The sequence below is a fragment of the Dermacentor albipictus genome, unplaced genomic scaffold (assembly GCF_038994185.2).
Source record: "Dermacentor albipictus isolate Rhodes 1998 colony unplaced genomic scaffold, USDA_Dalb.pri_finalv2 scaffold_11, whole genome shotgun sequence".
Taxonomy (NCBI): Eukaryota; Metazoa; Arthropoda; class Arachnida; order Ixodida; family Ixodidae; genus Dermacentor; species Dermacentor albipictus.
The window spans coordinates 16,462,489-16,484,377 of record NW_027225565.1 but is presented as its reverse complement, the minus strand read 5'-3'; the positions used below and the strand labels follow the sequence as shown (position 1 = coordinate 16,484,377).

At 43.7% G+C, this 21,889-nt stretch overlaps 1 long non-coding RNA gene across 1 annotated transcript in view; it reads left to right on the top strand.

The window, feature by feature from the left end:
* The window catches only part of LOC135896814 (uncharacterized), a 30,632-nt gene extending 14,159 nt beyond the window's left edge, over window positions 1-16,473 (top strand). Inside the window, exon 3 of the long non-coding RNA XR_011509334.1 lies at window positions 15,009-16,473. This is a non-coding gene — a long non-coding RNA (uncharacterized lncRNA). The remainder of the gene's footprint in view (window positions 1-15,008) is intronic.
* Window positions 16,474-21,889: the final 5,416 nt, after the last annotated feature.

The following is a 21,889-nucleotide window of genomic DNA, read 5'->3' as shown; positions in this document are numbered from 1 at the left end:
AACAAGTCATGGGCAACATGAAGCAAGCAAATGAACAGCTGCTCAGACCCGGCTGGACCAAAATAGCAACGGTTAGACTTCACTGCAACCCTGTGCTGAAATGGCTGGTTGTGTCAAGAAGAAATTTATGTAATAGACTAGCTGCATGACGCACTTTTTGACGTCCCGCAATCAAGTCCTTCAATGTCCTCCAAGTCTCCTAAAAGTAGCAGTCAGCAGGCAAGGTCAGTGACTCAGCCAACATTTTATGCCGCTACCTCTACCTGGCTACAGACTGATTACAAAATATCGCTACTCCTTGATGCCAAGCAGTGTGCTATTATGTACTCGAGGCGAGTACCTCTGCCCATGTTGCCGAGTGTCCAATGTGAGTTGGAGAGAATGGAAAGTCTGGGTATCATCATAAAGGTCAAAGAGACCACAGAGTGGTGTGCTACTATGGTGGTTGCGAAAAATAAAGGAGGCAAGCTTCAAATCTGCAGTGACTTTGGAAGGTTGAAATAGAACGTTCAGTTAGAACGAGTCTTAGTGCCCACCATCGATGATTGCCTGGCCAAACTTGCCGGAGCTGCCTGGTTTAGCAAAATTGACGCAAGGGCGGGTATTGGTTACTGGTTACTGGTTACCTGTGTCCTAGAGGTACAACACTTTCCTGACGCCAATTGGCCATTTAAGTTCCTCCGATTGCCCTTCGGAATTTCCACAGCAACTGAATTTTTCTACAGGGAAATGCTAAGACCGCTAGAAGGCCTGCAAGGCCAAGCATGTCTGCAAGACTACATAATAGTGTTTGGCCGCACGAAGGCAGAACATGATGCATGACTGCACAAAGTACTTCAGCGCCTGCAAGAAGCTGGCATCACCCTAAACACAGGAGAGTGTGTACTACACCAGCAGTAAAAAAATCGGGCCCCTTCGTTAACCCCCTTCTTCATTACATAATGAGGTTCTCGAATCTGGTAACATTGGTGCCTTCAGGTAGCATGTGTGGGTTTATTGACCAGTTGCCTTCCCCCAAAAAGATCACGTACTCGTGATGCCTGCAGCAGAAAGGATGCTCTACATCCCCCGCCAAGGTTTGCGAGTCGTGGCACTGGCTAACAATCCCAGGGTTAGTTCTAGTAGTAACATAAATATCCCAGAAAATGGATGGGAAGACGGTGCCATGGTAGCTCAATCGGTAGAACATCACACGCGTAATATGAAGATGTGGAATCGTTCCCAAACTGCGGGAAGTTGTTTCTTCATCCACTTTCAATTTCATTAATTTATAATTTCTTTATTTCAATTAGTAAGTACAAGTAATTTCCTCTGTGTTGTCCTTGGTATCTTTGTTTGTTGGTGTCTTATGATATGATTAATAAAAATCAGGCCCCTCGGTTAACCTGCTTTCTTCTCGTTCATTACATAACAAGGGTCTCGAATCCGGCAACATTGAAACCTTCAGTTGGCATGTGGGGCTTTACTGACCACTTGCCTTCACCCAAAAAGATCACGTAATTGCGACGCCTGCAGCAGAAAGGATGTTCCACATCCATCGCCAAGGTTTCTGAGCAGTGGTGCTGGCTAACACTCCTAGGGTTAGTTGTAGTAGTAACACATAAATACCCCAGGATGTGGATGAGAAGACGGCGCTGCTGTAGCTCAATTGGTAGAGCACTGCACGCAAAATGCGAAGGTTGTGGAATCGTTCCCCACCTGCGACAAGCTGTTTTTTCGTCCACTTTCAATTCCATTAATTTATAATTTATTTCATTTAGTAAGTACAAGTGATTACCCCTGTGTTGTCCTTGGTGTCTTCGTTGGCTTCTTATGATATGATTACTAAACATCGGGCCCCTTGGTTAACCCCCTTTCTTCTCATTCGCCAGCAGTCTGTGGAATTCCTTGGACACATTGTATTGGCAAACGGTATCACTGCTGACCCTGAAAAGGTCAATGTGCTGTCAGGTAGCAGAACCAACAGACGAAGGATGTAGAAGTGTGGTCCTTCTTGGGATGGCCCGCCACCTGGTCCGTTTTTTCCAAGGCTCTCACAGCTGACAAAACCATTACATGATCTGCTTCACAGTGATGCTTAATCCATCAAAAGCCATTGACGACGATACCGGTGCTCACCCAGTACAACCGTTAGTTTTCTCACTGTGTCTGCATATGCATATCCTACAGTCTTGGGGCAGTCCTACAAGAGACAGAAGATCATAGGCTTGTAGTTGACTGTGCCTCAAGGTCCCTCTCTGACATAGAGACATAATATGCTTGTATAGAGAAAGAAGCACTGGCAGTTACATGGGCCTGCAAGCATTTCCGCTGCTACCTGGTAAGTCTGCAGTTTCATGTAGAAAGAGACCATAAGCCGCTAGTGCTGTTGCTGTCATCAAACTGCCTGGGTGAACCGAGTCCACATCTGCAGCGGGTCCGAATGAGGCTGCTGGATTACCCCATTTCCCACATCTTTGGCAAGGAAATATGCCCTGCTGACGTGCTCTCAAGGAAACTGCAGAAAGAAACAGGCAATAGCAGCCCAGGGACCATCAGCGAGGCCATCATAGAACACGAAATTCTTACAATGGAACTGCCGCCTGCCTCCCAAGACTTGCTAGAGAGGATAAAGGCCATGCAAATGAATGATCCCGTTTTAGAAAGGGTCAGGGACTACTGTACGTCATGGCCCAAACAAGTTGCTGCCCCCAGAAGTGCAGAGGTATGCAGAATTTACCCATGAACTGACACTGGTGGATGGAATTTTACTCAAAGGCAGTTACGTTATCATCCCACTGAATATGCAAAGTGATGTGCTTTAGCGCTTGCATACTGGTCGTCAGGTTGTTGGAAGATGTTGGGCTTGAGCCACTCAGTCAGTCTGGTGGCCAGATATTAACCAACACATCCAGAGTTATGTGTCAAAATGTCCTGTCTGTCAATAGCACTGTAAACCAGACACAGCCTGTGATACACACTCCACTTTCAGAACACCCATAGGAAGTGATTGGAATTGATCTCTTTGAGAATGGAGAGATTACCTCGTAGTGGTGGACTATTACTTGCGCTTCTTTGAACACATGAAGTTGAGGCATACTACCACACAGAACATTGAGCCAGATCTTCGCTCACTTTGAGACACCAGCTATTATATGACAGGACAACGTTCCTTAGTTCGCTTTGGCACAATTCAGCATGTTCGTCAAGCAATGGGAATTATGTGATGTAACCAGTAGCACCTACTTACACCAGAGCAACGGTGCTGCAGAAAGAACTGTACAGATGGCTAAGCAGTTGCTCAAGAAGTCATCCAACATTCAAAAGGCTCTGCTTGCTCATCATGACCTCCAGGCAAAGAAGGGCTCACACTTGCTGAACTCATAGGAAAATGCCTCAGAACCGATGTGCCAGTGGCACCAAGAATGCTGAAGCCACTGAGGAGCACTAGGACATTCAAGAAAAGAAATGAAGCATATAGGGTCAAGCAGCGCAAGTAATACGACTGGCAACACACGACTTTGCAAAAAGACCCTATTCAACCACAAACTGCCGTCCATATCCTGTCCCGTGCTGCAACAGGGACAGTAGTTGGGCCAGCTCACACTTAACGTTCATATGCGGTGAGCACAGCTAGTGGTCTCACTCGATGCACAAGTAAGCATTTGCAGCCATTGCAACCTGGAGCATTCACAAGAAGTGGACGTAAGAGTTCGAAGAGCACGTGAGAAGTAAGAGCTCCAAGTCAGCTCAACTTATGACTGGGGCCACTCTAAAGCAAGGGAGATGTGTGCGCCACCGCAACAAGATGGCGCTACGTACACCATCATGTGAGATGTGGAACGATGCCTCTGGGAGAGCGGCCCAGACCATGCGAGCAAAGCCAGCATGTAGCCTTGCATGCGTTGCATATGTAACCTATTATACAGTTGTCACTTAAAAAAAAGTGTTGTATGCTCGTCACTTGATCACGACACATAGCAGTGAAGATAGACAAATAGTGGAAGGTGCATTGTCCAAAATTTCTAGACATGCTTGTGCCACTTCATCCTTCAATACATATGAGAACAGAAATTTTTTAAAATAAAAATCGATGCGACATAAAATGAGCAAAAATCCGTATAAGCCAGTTTGTTGTGTAGAGTAGTGGATGTCAAATAAGGAAAAAAAAAAACAGGCAGACTGTAAATAGAAGGGATTGACAAGGCGAGGTTTTGAGTTGTGGTAGAAGGGGAGAGGAAAGGGGCTACTCATGTTGGGTTCTTTCAGGAGTTGAGATAAAAACCAGAAACACAAAAGAATTTACATGCAGTGGTAGGCACTGCCAATCCAGTGTGCCATGTTTTCTAAGAAAGCAGGACCTATTCATATAATCTCTCTGGAAGTTCATAAAAGAGGGGGAGGGGTGAAGGATTGCAAAGAAGGGAACAGGGTCAAACAAATTGAGGTGTAGCAACCTGTGTAAACCGAAAGCAAAAAAACATTCATACACATACTTGTGAGAAATAGAAAAAAAATAACAATATGAATAATTACACAGTCACTCCCACTCTTTGATATTAAGAGCTTATGATATCAGTTGTGCATTCATGTTTCTACTCCCAAGAATATATTTCAAGTGAGGGATGACAAGTGCATGTGTTACAATGCTCACCTACATTGGTCTTCCTTTGTTTTTATATTCTGCAAATGTTCTCTTGCCCTTTCATCAGTGCAGCGTCCAATTTTGCTTGTGTAGAGCTTACCAAAAGTAAGAGGTTATTTGGTAAACCATTCAAGTGGCACAATTCATGAACGGTGTTGCATGCCTTTTGTTAAAAACAGCTGTATTTTTACACTCAAGCATGGGAACAAAGCTTAGATGGCTTCTTCGGAACCAGCGACACAAATGGGGCCCCATATTTGTCATCAAACTTCTTCAGTCAGTGCAACTGCTGTGCTCATGAGGCAGTGCCTCTGGCTGCTTCAAACTGTGCGCTTTTGTCTTTTGCTGCTTTCAACTCCTGAAGTTTTTGCAGTAGGGATTCTGAGATTCCGATGATGAGTGAGGGAGGCCAGCTGCTATGAACCTGCCAACCTGAGCACAAAAGCTATTGCGCATTGTGTGAATACACATTTTTAGAGCCTATTCAAGGCACATTGGGGCAATAGTTGGTTTACATGGGTGTAGGCTGGTTCATACAGTAGCTAACCATTCTTTGCTCTTGGTTGGTAACTTCAGGAAACATGCTTTAGGGTGACCATCAAATGTTTAAGATATGCAGTGCATTGTCAATGGTTTAATGAAGTTGAGTCTGACGAAGTCTTGTCCGGTTAGGAAGAGTTAAGGGAAAAAACAGAACTGACACTGACCAAGGTGAAAAATTATCTAAAGCACGTGGGAGCCTTGCTAACAATGCTTTCGCCATGCGTGTCTCATGTGTAAAGGTTAAAGCTTTTCCATGCCCGTTAAAAAGATTTCAAATGTAATCTACTGTATTCTCATGTGTCATATTGGAGTTAGGTTGTAAAAGAAATAAGATATCGATGTATCTACAAACACTTAGAACCATGGCCTTGTCAAATATGTAGTGATGTAATGTCACAAAGCACAGGAGCATTGTGATCATCACACCTCAATACCCCTACTGCGAAAGCTTAAATTCCAAATGCAAAGAAATTTCACTTTTGCTAAATTGGTAATAAATGAGTAGTAAATACTACTGTAGTGATCTTGGCAAAGCTGCGGGGCTGGTAACTGTCTAATTTTCTTTTTGGTATTCTTTTAATAGTGTATTAGCAGATGACGCATGAACCTGGTGGTTAATGGCTATGACAAGAGTCCACATCGCCTCCAGGTTTTTTATCACACTGCAGGCAGCTGCAGGTGGTCCCTTATCTCGTAGGCCGCACTAAGGAGCCCTGCAATCTGAGTCATGCTTCACTGCCAGTCACTGGTAATTGTGGCATTCATTTCAGTCTCGCTATCAAGAATGCTAGACGGCTGTTTTGTATTTACACTGTTTGAATCATTTTTTACGCAGCCCTAACTTTTGTTGTAGTTGGGCTTTAAGGGCTTTAAAACAGCAAAAGCCAGCAGTGCACACACTTAAAAGCAGCTGAAGCAGCTGGAAGTACTGCCTCATGAGCACCAAGTGACGCACTCACTGCAGAAGGTTGCCTGCAAGCATGGGCTCTGAGTTGTGCTGTTTGATGTTGCGCTGCCAAGCCTGAGGGTGAGTGATCAAATTGTAGGTGTGTCAGCTGCATTTTGATAGGTGTTAAATGCAAAAATGCATGTGTGCTGTGCATTCATTGTATGCACAGTAGAGTAACCAAGGGGGTCAAAATTAATCCAGATTCCTTCGTACTTCATGCCTCATAATCATATTGTGGTTTTGGCACATAAAACTACAGAATTTGGTTCAATTTATTAGTTGGTGCTCTTTGATTTTCCAGTTCTCTAGTTTTCTTGCTTAGAAAAGCTCTGTTCTTGCTACAAATGATTAATTTATTATTATGAAAGGCTAACCTTCAATCTAACTTAACTCATTATTTTCCTTTATTGTCCCTTTACTGTGCATTAAAAGCATGGAACACTAATACTTTTGCATTAATTTTTATTTGACTCGTGCTCAACAGCTAAATGGCATAGAAGCTGAACTACTACTGTGGGCTTCAAGTTGATAGGTTGCCGTATAAAAGCTTGTCTTCTTCTAGAGGTAAAAACACCTGAGCCTAGTTTTCTGTCTTTAGATAGACTACTGAGAAAGCAAACATCGCTTGCATGATAGATAAGTGATTAGTTAATTGTGCTCAGTTTTTGCCCCCGCCCCAAAAAAGGAAAGTGAACATAATTGTATATTTTAGTTGCAGAACTTGAAACTAGGAAGCAAAATGCACTTAACCATTTCCCTACTGAGGATGAGCAAGGCTTGTCATTTAAATTTGTGCCTGTACAACTAAGGCTGCGCTGGGTCTATCAGAAGTAAAACCATAAAGTTCTGCTTTGCCGTTCATAGGGTTGGCTCCACTACGCACTTCTTTTTAATGCATGATGATACCACAGGGCAGTATGTTTCTATACTGGCAGCCAACTTTTCAAAATGATGTCATCATCTTGTAGAAGCTCTGATTGAGAACTCCTGGAGTCAACCTTACAAAACAAAAAATGCAAATCCCTAGCTACTCACGTCATGGCTTAGAAATAAAAATTAAATTCAAGGGTTTTGTATGCCATAACTACAATTTGATCTTAAGACATGCTGCAGTGTGGGACTTCAGATTAATTTTGACCATCTGGGGTTCCTTAACATTTACCCAATGCATGGTACACAGGTATTTTTGCATTTCGCCCCCATTAAAATGTGGCAGTGCTGTGGCTGGGATTCAAGCCCTTGGGCTTAGTAGCGCCGCACCATAGCCACTATGCCCCCACAGCGGGTATGTTATGGCTGGTCACTTGCCAGTTCTCTATGTGCATTCTGCTAACTGCTAAAAGTCAAAAGCCAACAAGGAGACACTTTGTGTGCTAAAAACATCCCTCAATTGATCGGAAGAGATGCTCTTGAAGGGAAATCAAGACATGGTGTAAATGCTGCTGCATGGCACTGTGCAATATTCATTGCTTTGGCCTTCAGAACAGTCAAAGCCAAGTTACATGGGCATTCATCAGTTATAGTATTGCTGTTTTGGAGCAAAGAACACATCTTTTCAGCTAAGCCATTTCCTTTGCTTCTAGTAACCCACCTGAACCAGCAGAAGTGTGCTATATGCGACAAAGATAAAATATATAAAAGATACAAAGAACTTTTATGTCCCTGTTATATAGCTCACATTGTATTACCAGCATCGTTTGGGCTAATAACATTACAGTGGACAACATATATTATGGCAGAGCTTCTGCTTAAGCTACTAAGTCAGACATTCTAGTAGACATATAGCGCGCAGAAATGGGCACAAAGAAACACATTGAAAGTGCTCGCACCAAGTACCACCCGATTTTATTCTTGGAGGGAGTGCAATTATAACCACATTCACTCTTTTTGGGATAGTGATGAGTCTGACTGGTCCAGTGATTTCATTTTACCTACTCAGTGCCATGTACAAGCGGCAATGTTTTCATCAGCTTGGTGTGAGTGATGTCAATTTCTGAGCAAAATGATATCTGAGGGTGCAGTGAGCAGAAATTGGGCAGAAGTTGGTTTCCATGGGTTTTAAAAATGACCGTGCAAAGTGAGGTGGCTGCAGTGACAAAGGTTGCCTGTCCAGTGCAAGAATCCCATATCATATCAAAATATGTCATGTATTTGTTCATCTGAAGTAAAGAATAGAAGCTGGAAAGCTAACAACTCATGTTTGAAGCTTCAACTTAATACTAATGATTGGGAGGAATATTTGGGCCTCTAGCGACCTGTTTAGAAAAAAACACTTCTTTTGCTTACTACTCTGCGGTTTACTTATCGTGCCGCACCTGCAATAACATATAAGAAGCCAACAAACACTTGCACCAAGAACAACATAGGGGAACTTACTTCAGGTTAAATGAAATAACGAAACAATAAATTAATAGAAATGAAAGTGGATGAAAAGACAACTTGCCGCAGGTGGGGAACGATTCCACAACCTTCGCATTTCGCGTGCGATTCTCTACCAATAGAGCTACCGTGGTGCCGTTTCCCGTCCACTTTCTTGGGTATTTATGTTTCCTTGTAGAACCCTGGGAGTGTTATCCAGCGCCACGTGGCGACTCACAGACCTTGGCGGTGGACGTGAAACACTTTCTGCCGCAGGCGTCACGAGAACGTGATCTTTTTTGGGTGAAGGCAACCGGTCAAGAAACCCACACATACTACCTGATGGCATCAATGTTGCCGGATTTGAGACCCTCGTTATGTAATAAATGAGGAGAAAGGGGGTTAACCGCGGGGCCTAATCTTTATTAGTCATATCATAAGAAGCCAACAAACACTGACACCAAGGACAACATATGGGGAATTACTTGAGCTTAATCAATGAAATAACGAAAGGCGAAATTAATGGAAATGAAAGTGGATGAAAAAACAACTTGCCGCAACTTATGGGATCGTTCCCCACCTGCGGCAAGTTGTTTTTTCATCCACTTTCATTTCGGTTGATTTATCGTTTCGTTATTTCATTTATTAAGCTCAAGTAATTTCCCCTATGTTGTCCTTGGTGTCAGTGTTTGCTGGCTTATGATATGACTAAACAAAATTGGGCGCCGCAATTAACCCCCTTTCTTCTCATTTATTACATAATGAGGGTCCCGAATCAGGCAACATTGATGCCTTCAGGTAGCATGTGTGGGTTTATTGACCAGTTGCCTTCACCCAAAAAAGATCACATTCTTGTGACACCTGCGGTAGAAAGGGTGTTTCACGTCCGCCGCCTAGGTCTGTGAGTGGTGGCGCTGAATAACACTCCCAGGGTTCTACAAGGAAACATAAATACCCAAGAAAGTGGACGAAAAACGGCGCCGCGGTAGCTCTATTGGTAGAGAATCGCACACGAAATGCGAAGGTTGTGGGATCGTTCCCCACGTTCGGCAAGCTGCTTTTTTATCCACTTTCATTTCCATTAATTAATCATTTTGTTATTTCATTTATTAAGCTCAAGTAATTTCTCCTATGTGTTCCTTGGTGTTAGTGCTTGTTGCCTTTTTATGATATGACTAATAGAAATCGGGGCCCTCGGTTAACCCCCTATCTTCCTGGAAGAACATGTTTCATGGAGGATTAAAAAAGTACGCTTGACTTTCTTCCAAAATATATGCTTCATGTAGACTGTTTCTGCATCCTTGTCTGTTTGCAACCTAAAAACATGAAAGTCAGCTAATAAAAGACAGCAGAAAGTTGTAAACAAACTGCGAATATTGCAGTAAGGAAACTCTTCACAAAGAATAGCTCATAAAAATAGTTTGGAAATTTCGCTGGTTTTCTGAAAATAAAATTGGCATGGAAAAGGTTAATCTTGTATGGGGCACTAAGAAAAGTAGCAAAACAAATTACCATATTTATTCGAATCTAGGCCGATAGTTTTTTTTTCTTCAAATAATCATATTCCTAACTCTAGGGTCGGCTTAGATTCAAGGATTTAAAGAGAAAAAAAAAACGCCAGTTTTTCATTGAAACTGCTAAATATGGTACATAGCTAGTGCCATCTAGAAAAGTCAGTATCGCAGCCGCTACTAGCCATGCCAGTAGCCAGCCGTACACAAGCGAGGTTGCCATTTTGACCTGTGTTGTGTCGGCCGTATCAGTGTGCGGCGTGGTGTTATTGCTATGGCGCCAAGCAGGTGACACTACAGTGCCGCTTTCAAGCGAAAAGTTGTGATAGCTGCAGAGGCATCGTCAAACCTTCAAGCCGAGCGAGACTTCGGCGTCGATGAGAAAAACGTCCGTCATTGGAGGCGACCACAGCAGCTTTTTGTGTGCGCCGGAACGAGGATGGCTTTTAGCGGACCAAAGAAAGGCCATTACCACGAAGTGGAGACAGTTTTGGCCAACTTTGTCTGGACGCAGAGGCAGCTGCCCTTCCAGTGACAACAGAAGTGCTCCATGCGAAAGCTAGGGAGCTTTCGAGGGAGCGAGGCCTAATGCCAAAGGATTTCAAAGCCAGCCGGAGCTGGCTTCAGAAATTCATGAAGCGCTTTGGCTTCAGCCTCCGACGTCACACTTCAATCACCCAGAAGCTGCCAAGCGATTTCGAAGAAAAGCTGATAGCTTTCCAATGCTACGTGCTGCGAAAGAGAGAAGTGGCAGGCCACAACCTTGGGCAAATCAGCAACGCCCACCAGGCGGCTGTGTATTTTGATATGCCAGTGGCATACATAGTGAATGAAAAGGGTGCCAAGGAGGTGAAGGTGTGCTCTGCGGGCTACGTCAAGCAGTGCTCAACTGTGATGCTGTGCTGCACAGCTGATGGACATAAACTCCCTCCTTATATGATATTTAAAAGGAAGACCATGCCTGCTCAAGAAACTTTCGCAAGAAATGTCATTGTGCAGGTAAATGAGAATGGATGACGGGTGCGATTGTGGAAGAGTGGGTTAAGATTGTGTGGCGATGGCGTCCAGGAGCCCTTTTGACAAAGAACTCGCTCCTTGTTTTCGACTCTTACCGTGGGCACTTGACCGACAATGTGAAGGCTGCACTCGCACAAGCGAACACGGACCTCGCTGTCATACGGGGCAGCATGATGGGCCAGTTGCAGCCGCTTGATGTCTGCATCAACAAACGTTTCAAGGATCGTCTGCTGAAATATTACACGGACTGGTGGACTGATGAAGACCACATGCTAATGGCAACGGCCGCATCAAACGTGCATCGCTATCGCAGCTGGTGGGCTGGGTAGCTCAGCCTGGAACGACATCCCAGGCACATTGATCGTGCACGCCTTTAAAAACTGCAGCATATCTAATGCACTTGACGGTACCGAAGATAGTGCACTGTTTGAAGGTGACAGGGACAAGGGACACAGCGAAAAGTCTAGCAGTGATGACAACGTTCAATGAGCTCTGCACGTTCAGATTCAATAAATGCTGTTTGCATTTTGCGAATGCTCTCCTCGCTTTTTTTGTTCAGCCTACATTCGAGGTAGTACATTTTTTCGTTGGCTTCGAACTTTAGGGGGTCGGGTATAATTGGGGTCGGCCTAGATTCGAGTAAATATGGTAGTCACCTAACGCAATGTGTGTAATGAATCTAGGGTAAATGCTCTATAAAAAATTACATGTTTTTGATGAGAGAGAGAGAGTAAAACATCTTTATTGATAATATTTGAATGGCGAGAGCAGTGTGGGAGGACTGCTCTCGCCATTCAAATATTATTAATAAAGATGTTTTACTCTCCCTCTCTCTCGTCAAAAACATGTAATTTTTTATAGAGCATTTACCCTCGATTCATTACACATTGCGTTAGGTGACTACCGTATTTACTCGAATCTGACAAGAGATGGTGATTATTTTTTGACACATGTCGATCTTTGTTTGCTAATGTGGAAAACCTCAATCACGTCCTTCTCAGCTCTGTCAGGGCTCTTTGCAACTAACCTTATGTGCTGGCTGGAAGATAGGGAAACACCCATGGCTCATATGTGCAGCCAGATGGCCACTGTAGTTATTTTTCATGCAAGTTCTGGGTTCACCCACTCCCTCATTGAAGCACTGATAATGGTTATGGTTACTAATACTAGTTTCCATCTAAGAGCAAAATCAGCTTGTAGTTGGTGCTGGTCTGGTTGATAGGTCTTTCTCCTTGTTTTTTCATGCTCTCATACTTCTAAGAATAAATAATCTTGCATACTATTGCTGAAAGCTGGGAGAGTTGGTTATTGGCATTAGGAAACAGTTACTAGACTATAAGATGAAGCACATGAAATGCACAAGGTGAGCATTGCACATGAACTTGTTTTAGTATATGAGTGCGATTATATGCATGCATGAAAGGCTCACATTTGCAGCAAGAGTTGACTATACGCGACATATAAGATACATCACTCATTCTATTTTGCGTGTACCATACATCTTTTTCAAGTAATCAATTTTTCTATTCGAGATTTCAATAGAAGGTGTGCTGTTGCATTTATCGGTTTGTCTGGGAAGGCCCTTGTATATCAGTGCACACTTTTAGCCTTATATCTTCTGAGTATTTTGTGCTGTTGTATTTTGCCATGTATTGACATCTTTTACAATGTCCTGCAAGTTTTTCAGACTTTGCTAACCTGCGCAGAATGCTCAACCTGTCTTTGGGGCACCTTTGAGTGCATTTAATGCCTTCAGCGGAAAGTGTTACCTAGGATAAACCAGTATTTGTGTTAATGGCAGGCTGCAGGAGCATCGTGCACAGATGTAGGTGGTAACAGCATGTGGATATCTTGCAAAACATTGCAAAAGATGCCAAACTGTGCCAAAATTTGACTGTACACATGCACTTTGCAAATATAAGGCAGGGAAGTGCAGATTTGCATACTAGGCCTTTTCCATCCAAGAAACCAATAACTGCATTAACAAACCTTCTACAGGGGTCTTGAATAAAGAAGTTGGTTACTTGAACAATATGATGTATGACATGGGTGCATCATGAATCACAGTTTATATATGTCGTGTATTGTGAAATTTCCTGCAAATGTGTCGTTTTTATTTATGTAGTCATTGTTTAGTGAGGTCATTTCATTTCCCGCACCCATTCTCTGCATATCATGTTGGTATTTTGTTTTGTCTTAGAACTCTAATTATGTTTCATAAAACCTTACATTGCTAAAATTTGGCTTTGGGGCAGTTTGGTCTTTTCATCCACGTTCTTGTTTTTGTCATTTCCCTTACCATGTAAGCATTTTTCTGGAACACTTGCAGTATTTCGTCATGCTCCTGCGTTTAGAAGCCAGATGTCTGTCTCTGAGTAGCCCAAACCACTTGAAGCATGTAAATCTGATGCATCCTCAATGGAACTCCATAGTGAACGTATTGCTAAAATATTTTTCAGGGGATGAAGCACTTCTGTAACTGCCGAATTTTGCAGCAATAAAGAAGCAGAATGCTTGCATCTGTGTAATCTGTATTTAACTTTCTTTGTATGATCTTTTATCTGACTGTCTGTCAGCATGGTAACATTGCATATTGTCTTCTTTCTTAGCATTCATAGGTTCCAAATTGCTCCTATGTTTTTGTCCTCACATTTTCTGCAATATCCTTCACCAGGACAACTACCAGTTCACCTGATTTACCACTTTTACAGGCAACCAATTAACCATAATAGTAGTGTAATGCCCATTGCTTAAAAGCTCCTAAACAATTTTGCACATCTGAAAGTTTCTTGAATTCATGCAAGCAGGTGCTGTTTATAATATGGCTGAATGCTCATGTGATTGGTTTTTCAGGCCAATGTGAAAGAAAAACCCCAGTACCTGTGTCGCTTTATGATGTTGACCTGTATTTATTATTACGTTGGTAAACTGTGTGCACTCTGAAGATATGCGCATTACTGCTGGTGTTTTGTATAATCTGTGTATAATAAGACAACACATTGTATTATCAAGAACACATTCATTTTATTAGTTTTTTAATGTGTTGTCATTTACTTTCATTGTCAGTACTGCTAGGCATCCTAATACCTAATTAAAGAGCTTCTGCAGATATAGAGTTGATTCAAAATTTCAGAAACGTTTAATCATGCAGCTATAGGTTCTTTTAATGATAAGCTCTTTCTTCAATACAAAATAGTGGTTCCTAAATTGGTTATTCGTACCTACAAACCATCCTAGCTGGATGAAAATACTTTTCAGAAACTGCTCGAAGGTCTATTATATGTAATCAAGTCAGATAAGAAGATACTCTTTGCAGATACATAACATTAATGGTCCATCTCAATTAATGAAACATTCTGGAAAGCCTTGTGGTCATTCATAGAAACACTTGTTTGTAGCTTTGTCAGTGCCGTAATGTTTCAGCCTTAGTCTACAAGATAACGATGCTCACACGATGTGAAATTTTCACGAAGTATTCTGTGTGTGCATTCTGCAACATAAAAGGAAGAGGAAGAGGTCTGAACACTGGCCAAAATAGTTTAAAATAGTTATGTGCATTTTGGCTCCTCCTGGGAGTCTTGTTCACAAGGCTCCCGTGATGGAGCCAAAGCGTAAATAACTATTTTAAGCCATATTGGTCGGTGTCTGGACCTCTTCCTTTTAGTATGCATCGTCCCGACCAGACGGGCTTTTGTCATACTCTCGACTTCATCCAGTCTGCAACTGTACAATGCGTTCGTGTTGTCCACTTCTCTGCTCTTGTGTCCTGTCTGCACACCTCACCTTTTTTTTGCATAATGAATCCTTAGCAACTAGATCAGCTTTCTGTCCTAAGGTACAATGGGCTGTAATTTTTCCTAAAATCTGAGGTGGCCACGATACACTTGGCGTGGTAGCATTGAATGGCCCAGCACCGTTGAATAATTCGTGATGCTGTGTTTAAATATTCATGTGGTGTCAGTTTGCAATACAATAGTACATAATCTATTTACGTTTGGTTTTTCAGGATGCTCCCTATCATGCACTGCCATCTCAACAGTACCATGGCTTTTTGTGTGGATTCCTTCCATTCTGAATGCCACCACTGCTTGCACAGCATCACAGCCTGCCTGCCTTGATCTTGCGGAAGAAGAAAATACAAAATGCCGATTTTTTGAAATGCGTGCATGGCTCCACGCAAGACACCACCTGCCGTCAGGGTGTTAGGGCTTTGTGCAGAGAAAATGTTTGTAATAATGCCTTGTGTGTGCCCTAGTGGCTAAATGTTGGCCTCTTTGCCTGTGTAAAAATTTCACACTTATGGATACTGCTAAGGGTTCCTGCATTATTATTACTTACAGGTTACTGTTAAGGATTCCTGTATTGGAAATTTTTGTTTCATTATAAAACTAAAAATTATAGTTGAATTGCTGCTTTGTGTGATATGCAATATTCAGCCGAAGGTGGTCAGCAGAGGTCGAACAAGCGTTATATCAGGTGGAGAATTTTTTTTGAGCAGGGGACTTCTTCGTTAGGGTAACAACTGTTTTCCTTGGCATTATTTATATAGTTCACTTTTCTCCACTTCATGGATATCCAGCAAAATGACTGAGTGCATAGGGAGGGTGAGGCAAGTTTAAATGCTCAACATGGGGATTTAGTTTGGATAGCAAGGTGTGTAGAAGTATGGGAGTTTGGCAGGCTGCTGACACCGATTTCTATGAGTGATCTTGTTTGTGTCAATGTCGGTTATATAATGCGAGGCGTCTTCTGAGGCAAGAAACTAAAAAGCTCCTTATAGTTGTGGAAATTCAGTACGTGCCCCCTGGGGCTACCATGGGTGTGTCACTGTGGCCATTGGTTATCACTTGGGGCACAACTTTTTTGACACAAACTTGTGTATGTACACTGGGTGTGTGCCACTGCATGTGTGCCACTCTTTAATGGACCTCTTTGATGCCGACTTGTATGCTGACCAAGCTTGTACAGCACGATCTGCGGCCGAGACTTGTCTATTGGTGGTGTAGTGGGCGGATTTTGTTCTGTGCGAGTGCGCGTTCGATCGTGCGATGACGAGGCTTCAGCGCACCTATAGCGGAATCGGCGAAATGCACTAGCCTTAAAGATGGTCGCCGCAAGCCGCTGAATCTCGGAAGCCCTGATTTCAGTTTCGCTTCTTTTATTATTTTTTTTTGCGTGACCCATAACGTTGCTTAAATCGAGGGATTTCATGCAGGCGCTTGTGCCACTGTTTATATGTTGCGACGACAAGCGCTCAATGGTGTTTCACTTTATGTTAGTTTTATTTAAATTCATATTTGCTGTTTCAACGTCTAACTTTGCGCAACAGCCATGCTAACTGTTGAGGAAGAAGAACTTTATCTCTTGTGGTATTGTACGCCTAGTAACTCACGCTAAAATGTGTATCGTAAATAAATGTGCCATGTTCCTTAAATATAAATGAACTCGCTTGAAAGTGAAGAACACGAATATAGCAGACAATTTATTGCAGCAAGATTGTAAGGGGAAGAGACATTAAAACGGGAAGAAACTGCGAAATGCAAGTAATACAGGTGTCGCATGGCGCACTTTTATTCGCGATAAAGCCCAATTCGACTTGAGCTTCTCAGTTGCGATTGGTTCTTTTGTTCAAGCTGCACGAGGGAGCCAATCGCAGTCGGAAATTTTGATTCGGATCGGGCTTGATCGCGATCGAATGTGGTCGTGTAACGCCGGTATAGTGAAGAATTGTCGAAAATGAGTGGCATGGAGGCAAAAACTTTACACAAGCAACGCACATAGAAGACGCGTCGGAAGTATTGTGATAATGAAAAAAAAAAAACTGCACAGATGCGCCAGCAATTAATTTTCTTGTTTTAGCAGAAATAAAATATGACGCTTTTGCTTGTACTTCTGCGAAGGAGGTTGAATTAAGGTCGCAAAATTATGTGAATTGTAGCATGCCAAAATAAAATGGCTACGAAAATAATTGGGCACGCATCAACATCCTCATCTCGAATGTGTAAGCCAGTGTGTCCGTCATTTAACAGCTGCAAGATATTGGCATCGCAGTGATTTAAGCACTTTGTGTTGAAGGTCTTCACCTGCAGACCTCGAAGCTTTGTAATCGTCTTCTGATAATTGGAAGTTCGCCCTAGAATATGCATGATGTCCTTTTGCTGTAGAGTGTTTGTTGAGGAAATGACAGGCAGAAGGTAAGTAACACTGAAGGCTTCAAAACTATTGAATGTAGACGTTACGTTTCTTAGTATAAGCAATTCTGGACTCTTCAGAGCTTTAGAACGGATAAGCTGCGTTCCTTCGTGTTATCCGTATTTCTTCGATCTAAGGTCAAGGAAGCACTGTTATAAATGCTAAGGCACAGGAAAGCTTCTACGGCAACTACTCCATACCCAATTAAACGATGAAAATACGTATCTTCAGCCCAATGCAGAACAGCTAAGAACGCTCGAGTGTACATAGCCTGCTACAGAGGTTTAGAGAGCGCGCATTATTGCCATAATGCAAATATTGCACGTGTAGCGCTTTAGAAGTAGCTACTTTTCTTTCGCAGAAGTGGAGCACCGTACTTTTTCAGAAGTATGGTGCTTCTACTATTTTCGCTCCACCCCTACGCTTCTCTACACGTTGTCGCAACCCGACTGAGTGGAGAACTGCAGGACGACCAGCCGATATGTTTCACTTGTCACCGTATGCGTCATGTCGCCTGATACTGTCGCAACTCGTGGCCCTCTACACCTCGCACGCCGACCAACCTTAGCCGTTTTGATGGAAATGCCCGCAATGTTTCGCCCACCGCCGAGTCTACCAGCACCGCCAACTCTGCTCGGAGCAGAGTTGTCGATGGTACAGCCGCTCACCATCGCCACACGGTCTCGTTCACTGCAAACACATCGCCCATCTTCCCGTTCGCCACAGCCACGCCGCATTTCGTCCCCTGTGGCCTTAGGCCGCACCCTTTCGGAAAACTAGGAAATACAGCCCTCGGAGGTGGTGCTACATTGCCGAATACTGTAGCAAATCCTCTGTCTGTCCCCACGAGGGTAAGTGTAATTGACGCCAAAATGGATGGCGTACCTGTGCAAGCACTCGTCGACACTGGAGCCCATGTGTCTGTGGCGAGTGCTAGCCTGCGTAGACGTTTAAAGAAGGTCCTCACCCCAGCAGCTGCGCGAGTGCTTCGTGTGGCCGACGGCGGCGTGCTGGTTGTTCTTGGAATGTGTACTGCACGTTTAATTATAGACGGCCGGCCTCCTTCTGTTCTCTTTGCTATGATCGACAACTGCCCTCACGACGTTATTTTTGGATTGGACTTTTTATCCACTCATTCTTCTCTCATCGACTGCGTGACCGATGTTCTTCAGTTAGAACTGCCTAAACTTGCCGATGCTCCGAGTACCGCCACACCGCGCTTGTGCTCGCTTCAAGATGTGCGTCTGTCACCCGAGGCAGTTACTTACGTCACTTTGACCGCCCAGCCACAGGTTTCTGATGGTGGATATGTGCTTCACCCCATTATCGACGTGCTTTTGATCCGGAACGTTGCTGTTCCGTATACGTTAGTCACGGTTTCTAATAACGACGTCCTTCTACCACTTCTTAATTTCAGCCTGTGCCCTCAAGTGCTTCCGGCTGGCTTGTTCTTGGTCAGCGCTTGTAGTGCTTGGGAATTCGAGATTGAGAATCTGAATGCCGAGAGTGGCTTATGAGTGCCAATTGCAGCTGACAGCTCTGGTTCCTTAACGGATAACTTCGCGAAAGTGATTGCACCTGGCCTCACCTCTGCACAGGCCACGTCCATACGACTCCTGCTTGAATCTTACAGTGACACCTTTGATTTCGGCGACAGGCCATTAGGCCAAACATCTGTTGTTCACCGCTGAACATCTGTTGTTAATACGCTGAAAATACGAATCCTATTAGTCGGCGTCCCTATCGTGTATCGCATGCTGAACGTCGAGTAATCTAATTAGAAGTGGACAATATGCTCCGCAAAGTGGTCGTCGAACTATCAGCCAGCCCTTGGGCTTCGCCTGTCATCCTTGTGAAAAAGAAAGATTGCACCTGGCGTTTTTGCGTCGATTATCGCCACTTAAACAATATCCTGCGAAGCGACGTCTACCCACTACCACGCATCGATGACGCCTTGGACTGCTTGGACGGAGCTAAATACTTCTCGTCCATCGATTTTTGATCCGGTTACTGGCAGATTTCAGTTGATGAAATGGACCGCGAGAAGACGGCCTTCATCACGCCGGATGGCTTACATCAGTTGAAAGTCATGCCCTCTGGCCTATGCAATGCTACTGCGACACTTGAACGTATGATGGAGTCTCTTCTACGGGGCTACAAATAGACCACCTGTCTTTGTTACCTTGACGACGTCATTGTTTTTTCTCCAACGTTCGGCAGCCACCTTAGCCGACTCGCTGCAATTCCTAATAAAATAGCTGATTCCTTAGCACGAGCTTCTTTAAGAGGTCCTGTGATATCTGCGCTGCCGGCAACTTCGCATGTGACTGCAGCCAGATATAGCCACCTTTAGTTGAGTGGAGACAAAAAAGACCTCTCATAAGCAAAATTTACAACTTTTATGAATCTAAATTATTTTTGGAACCGACAATGGTGTCCTAACCAGCAATTCGAAGTATCATTTACGTGGCTGCGTGCCGTGTGGTTTGGCGGTATCCCCGTTTGGTGCTTCCTCCACAATAAGCCGGAATGCAGCGATCATTTCTTTTTATTAGCGTGTCGGCGGTTTTCTACTAATCGAAAACGATGCTTAGAAATTCCGCTTCGAAATCTAGAATTCCCTTTAAGCAGTACTGTTATACTCTCCCTTGGAGCGACGGTATTAGAAGACAGCCGCAGGAAAATTTCCCGAGCCATTAATAATTGCCTATGTGATACAAAAAGATTGTCTTATTAATATTTCGCAGTTTCTATAACTGACCTACTTCGCCTTCAATAAATTATCGCATTAGATGATTCAAAGAGCAAACCACACAAGTTCACAGTATTAATATTATTATTTTTATTCAAAATTTAACTTGCTCATTCCTTACGTCAACCCTTTACTTTAGGTATAGTTTAACATTAACTTCATGTTACTCTACCTGTCTACGCAAGGCTGACTACCTCAATATGCACTATTTATTTCATTTATTACCGGTTTCTTTCTCATCTTCGATTACTCATTTATTTTCCCTCGATGTTGTCGATTTTTATCACATTACCTATCCCCTACAGTGCGTTTGTGCCATTAAATAAGGCATCATCTGGTTCTTTACAACGGCACGGCCGCTAAACGAACCTCTGCTGGGTGACTCGCCCTCGGGCACCAGCGTGTTGCGGTACGGGCGCATCAGTTCCGTCATCCTGTCGCGCATCTGCTCCAGCACTGGTATATACCGCGCCGCCCGCACACGGTGCCCATGGTTCCTCGGCTTCCTATCAGGCCACTACGCCTGCCGTCCCAACTCCTCGGTTCGCGGATTCACCTGCCGTCGCTGTGAAAAGCGCTTTGCCGCCAAGGGCTGGCGCTTCCTCGGACGACGATTCCGCTGCCGCGACTTCGAGTGACTTCCTTTTGTTTTGTTTTATTCCCACTACTATTTTCTCGTGCGCATCCGCTACCTCGAATTTAGGAAGCTATTGATATGGTATACGTCCTATCAAGTTATTTTCGTCGCTCGATTTACGCGCGAGATAATGACATACCAACGCCGCGGAAGAAAAGTGCGAGACAATCTTTTTAACCGCATGCCGCGTGGGTTGCGCACGGCTCCCAGTATACCTTTCAGGGTGCCATGAATTGCGTGCTAGGGTCTCTAGAACAAAGCTTATGTCGTATATCTGGACGACTTCCTGGTCCTTGCAGCAATGGAAGAAAATCTGCGCAATTTGGACCGAGTACTACACAAGGTCTATGAGGTTGGTTTTCGGTTGAACGGCGAGAAGTGCCAGTTTGGTCTCTCCGGATTTCATAGCGAGGACATACTACCTCTCCAAACGGCATTCAGTTGCTCCCGGAGCGCATTGCTGCTGTGGTGGAATATCACACACCAAGCAATCCAAAATCACCCTGTACGCCTTATTCTATCGAACTATTCACGAACAGCTAGTGTTACCCTAGCTAATGAAATCATCTCTCAGTTTGCTTGACCTGTCACTTCGCCGGAAAATTTTCCGTCTCTGTCTTTTCCACAAATTTAGCATTTTAAGCCTGCCCTACTAGACACATTTTTTACAACCCTTATATATTTCCCAACGCCTGGACCACCATTACAAAGTTGGTGTACCTCATTGCCGCGACAATTTCCACTTTAACTCATTTGTTCCCGCAACAAGCTCCGACTGGAACCACATTTCCGGCGCCATTGCTTCAGTCACCGTTACAAATGTCTTGGAAACTGTCATGACCGGAATCATTGTATATTTGTATTATTGTCTTCAATTTTCGTTTGTTTTTTCTGTTCTGCCCACTCCTCTCTGTAATCTCTCGACCTTGAAAGTAAATAAATAAATAAACTTGCCTACAACACGTTCACTTGTTTGGGGGCATGGCTTCGTATTCACGCAGATTTATTCCCCACTTCTCATCAGTCGCCGCTCTCCTGACGTATTTACTTAAATAGGTAGTTTGTTTTGAATGGGATGTCCCACAACAAATTTTTTCGAGCGTGAAATCAGCAGTTAACTACCTGTCCCCTACTAAGTCACTTCGACAACGACTGGACTACGGAAGTGCACACTGATGCCAGCCAGATGAGCCTCGGGCCTCGTGCTAGTGCAATGTGACCCTGATGGCATCGAACGTATTGTGCATATGCGAGCCGGCAACTTTCAGATACCAAGAGCCACTACCACTGCAGTGAGCTGAAAAGT